The sequence below is a fragment of the Mus caroli genome, chromosome 1 (assembly GCF_900094665.2).
Source record: "Mus caroli chromosome 1, CAROLI_EIJ_v1.1, whole genome shotgun sequence".
Classification (NCBI taxonomy): domain Eukaryota; kingdom Metazoa; phylum Chordata; class Mammalia; order Rodentia; family Muridae; genus Mus; species Mus caroli.
In genome coordinates, this window is record NC_034570.1 from 30,772,453 (window position 1) to 30,777,317 (window position 4,865).

Consider the following 4,865-nt stretch of genomic DNA (forward strand, 5'->3'; position numbering starts at 1 on the left):
ACTTACACGGAAGGGTGTGTAGCCATAACAAGTTCTGGCGAGCACGCACACTGAGCGGGAGTTCGGCTGGATTGTTCCCCCCTAACCTGAGGGTTCTATGCCTTTACTCTGGGCACATTGTTACACTATTGACTAATCCATAAGACACAGCATAGGGTAGGAAGTAGTTGACATTTCTGGGGGCAGGCAAGAATCAGAAGAACTAAAATTTACATTCCAGGAACTAGAAACTAGAGATTTAGCGGGGGGCGGGGAGGGGGGTGTTGCAAAACAATGTTTTCTTGAAGTGGGTCATCCTGGCTCAGCTAATCATTTTTTTATTTTAATTTTTTTGTTTACTTATTGTCTGCCTGTAGACTTTTCAGTTACTTTTCTCTTGCTGCGAAGAGACACCATGAGCAAGACAATTTATGAAAGAAAATGTTTATTGAGGGCTCACGAGTCCAGAGGGCTAGAGTCCGTGAGCATCCTGGCCAGGAAGCATAGCAGCAGGCAGGCATGGGTGGCACAGGATCAGGAGGCAGGCATGGTACAGGAGCAGCAGGCAGGCATGGCACAAGAGCAGCAGGCAATCAGGCAAGCATGGCGCAGGAGCAGCAGGCAGGCATAGCGCAGGGGCAGCAGGCAGGCAAGCGTGGTGTAGGAGCAGCAGGCAGGCAAGCATGGCACAGGGACATCAGGCAGGCATGGCGCAGGGGCAGCAGGCAGGCAAGGGTGGCTCAGGAGCAGCAGGCAAGCAGGCATGGTTCAGGAGCAGCAGGCAGGCAGGCATGGTGCAGGAGCAGCAGGCAGGCAGGCAGGCATGGCGCAGGAGCAGCAGGCAGGCAGGCAGGCATGGCGCAGGAGCAGAAGCTGAGAGCTTGCGCCCTGACCCACAGGGACACGACAGAGAGAAGTATCTGGAATAGTATGGGCATTTTGAAACCACAAAGCCCACTCCCACTGACAAACCAGCCCAACAAGGCCACACCTCCCAATCCTTCCCGAACAGTTCCACCAACTGGGGACAAAGCATTCAAATAGACAAGCTTCTGGAGGCCACTCTAATTTAAGCCACGACAGCATGGTGTTTGTCTGCATGTTTATTTAAGAGCCATATATATACCTGATGTCCCAAGAAGAAGAGGTCAGATTGTTGCTGGACTTGGGGTTTCCATGGGGTGAACTGTCTGCACAGGTGTCCAGGTTCTTCCCCAAGATGAGCAAAGAATTGAATGGCCAGAGAACAAAAGGAAAGACTCAGAAGGGGTTTATGGAGGAAGGAAGCAAAAAGCAGAAAGCACCCTATTGGGAAGAGGGGGTCCTCAGAGCTGGAGGACTTCCAAGTGGTGTCCCACTAGTCCTTTTGTGCAGCCTCCAGACCTTTCTCCTCGTTGACGCTCTTTCTTATATGTTATTTCCTCTGTGCAAACTGAAAATTCCCTTCAAACAGCATTGTTTGTCCAAAATAGTCAGAGAAACATGACTCATTGTGCACAGAACGGCCTTGATTTGATAGATGGCCCTGGCTGATGGATGGCCTTGTTAGTTAAGCCCTTTCAGAGGTTGTGTGGGAAAGTCACCTCCTTCCCGGTGGGAATGGCATTCTCTTCCAGATGAATGTTATCTGTTTTTCCTCTGCCCTTTTCCTGACCCCCTCACAGGCTCCGCTTGGGACTGGAGTTACTCGGGAGTGGTGAGCCTACAGTGGGTGCTGGAAAATAAACCTGAGTCCACCTCTAGAAAAACAGCTCTTCACCTCGGAGTTTTCTCTCCAGCCCTCAGCTAAGCTTTCTATGGAAAAGACAGTAAGTCTCTCACAAGGGGATTCTCCTGGCTCTACCCCCACCTTCCTGTAGAAGCACGCATGTCACCAGGCCTGGCTATACCAGGTTCTGGGGATCCAAACTTGTGTCGTCCTCCACCCCAGCCCTCTTCTGTGGTTTTAACTGAGTACCTTGTCCCAGTCTTTGGTTTGTCCTTTTACTCTCTTAAAGAAAAGTTTCTGATTTTCATAAAGTCTACATTGTCAGAATTTGATCCCCCACCCCAAGGACATGGAAACCCATGCAGGTTCAACATGACACCTGTAGGAAGGCTCCTTAAAAAGGACAAAGTATGCTCTTCAGTCCCCTTTCCTCTGTCCTGTTGCTGGCAGTACATGTAATGGCTGGAACACTAGCACACTAGCATCCATGTTAAGCAACAAGTTAGTCTAGAGCACAAAACCTACAAGATTACAAGAGCCTGAGACGCCATGAGGACACAATACTATCCCTGAATTGTCTATGCCAGGTGTGGTGGCACACACCTTTGATCCTAGCACTTGGGAGACAGAAGCAGGCAGATCTCTGTGAGTTTCAGGTAGCCTCATGCACAAAGTGAGTTTCAAGACAGCCAGGGTTGTTACACAGAGAAATCTTGTCTCTAAATAAATAAATAAAAATAAAAAAGGATCTAGCCCAAAGGAAAGTATGAGAGCAAGATACATCCTTTAAGGCTCATCCCCAGTGACTTACTTCCTCTACCAGGGCTACACTGCCTGAAACCCCATGCAATTCTGACCACAGCAGTGGGTGGATTGTACTGGCTAGTTTTGTGCCAACTTGACACAAGCTGTGGTTATCACAGAGAAAGGAGCTTCAGTTGAGGAAATGCCTCCATGAGATCCAACTGTAAGGCATTTTCTCAATTAGTGATCAAGGGGGAAAGGCCCCTTGTGGGTGGGACCATCTCTGGGCTGGTAGTCTTGGCTCTATAAGAGAGCAGGCTGAGCAAGCCAGGGGAGGCAAGCCAGTAAAGAACATCCCTCCATGACCTCTGCATCAGCTCCTGCTTCCTGACCTGTTTGAGTTCCAGTCCTGACTTCCTTTGGTGATGAACAGCAATGTGGAAGTGTAAGCTGAATAAACCCTTTCCTCCCCAAGTGCTTCTTGGTCATGATGTTTTGTCCAGGAATGGAAACCCTGACTAAGACAGAGGATATATTCATGCTGCTAACACCTTCATTAGTCAGTCAGCTCCTAGTAGTAGCCCCATCTTTCGGGGACCAAGCTTCTGACGCATGAATATTCACTTCGCTTCCTGTTTTGAGCTAAGGTCTCATGAAGCCTAGACTGACCTTGAGCTTGCTAGGTAGCTGAGGATAACCTTGAACATTTGGCTTTTCCCCCCTGAGTGCTAGAGTTAGAGGCATAAACCACCATGGCCTATTTATGTGGGACTGGAGACTGAGCCTGGGACTTTGTGCATGCTAGTGGTTAGGATATAGGGGCTACACCCTGTTCTTGTATGGGAATGAATGCTGGATTCTTAGAGTGAGCCTGTGGACTTGTCCTTTCTGCACACAGTCACAGCTTCACCATGCTACCATGCAGCGAGGATCTCCCTCATCAGAGGTCAACCACATGGGGTCACTGATTTCAGATTTTCAGTCTCTGAATGTGTGACCTTGATAAAGTGTGAAAAGGTATGTATTCGTGTCATAGCAACACAGGTCAAAAGAACAAAGTTAATTAAGGTTAAATTAAGTCAGAAGTGTGGTTCCCTAACTCAGTAGCATCATTGTCCTTGTAGGAGATGTAAAGGGGGCGGGGAGATGGCTTAGTCAGTAAAGCTTACCAACCAAGCATGATAGCCGGAGTAAATTCCCCGTATCGACATAAAAATGGGGCATGGTGGTATATGTTTATAATCCCAGCACCAGGGAGGCAAAGGCAGACAGAACCCCTAGGCTCAGTAGCCAACCAGCCAGTGTAGCATAATTAGCAAATCAGTAATGTCACAAAACACTGTCACAAAACAGTGATGTGACTCAGCAGGGAAAGGTTCATGTTGCCAGGTCTGATGTCCTGAGTTCCATCACCAGAGTCCACACAGTGGCAGGAAAGGACCAAGACCTGCAAGTTATCCCTCTTTCACCCTAGAACCTTGGTACACGCGCACACAGAGACACACACCGTACGCACAGTCTTCCTAGGGATAAGAGCTCTGACCCGATCCACTCTAATGAGTCACACCGGTGGGTGGTGAGGAAGGCGGGGCTTAACAGAAAAGTAGGAAGGGGAGCTTAGCTCTGCTGTAGATGCATCCTTCAAGACTCACCATGTTGGGGTCAGTGTCCTTCAGGACTGTGTTAATTATGTTCCTGTTGGTATGATAAAATACCCAGACAGAAAGCACCCTGGGGGAGAGAGGGTTGCTTTAGCCAGAGTCCTGGAGGGGACAGTCCATCATGTGACAAGGCACCATGACAAGAGTGTGAAGTCAGGCCGGCAGTATGGAAATGGAGAGTGAGAATAAGAAATGGGGCCAGACCCTCAAACCCACCCACCCTCAGTGGGCACAACCTTGCAAAGGTTCCATCCATGATCTTCCCAGACGGCGCCCGGCCAACCAAATGTTCAAACACTTGAGTCCCTCATTCAAACCACAGCAGGGAGTTTTGGGTTTATTTTGTCGTGGGTGAGTCCGTTGTTTGGTTTGTCGGGTTTTTTTTTTTTTTTTTTGTTTTGTTTTGTTTTGTTTTTGTTTTTGTTTTTGTTTTTGACAGTGTTTCTAGCCCAGGCTGGACCAGAATCTCCTATATATCTGAGGCTCATCTTGTACTTCTGATCCTCCTGCCTCCACCTCCAGAGTGCAGGGATTAGAGATGTGGGCTGCTGTCCTTGGTTTTTATGGTGCTGGAGACTGAAGTCAGGGCTTCCTGAATCCTACACAAGGGCTCCACCACCTGAGCCACATTCCTAGCCTAGGGATTGTAACTTAGCCTAGCCCTGCCCAGGGTCCCTTGTTTTCATCCCTTTCCTGTTTCCTGACAACTCTGACACATGTTCCAATTGCAACGGTGTTCTAGCCAGGCACATGGGGCCAAGTGGCCATAGATT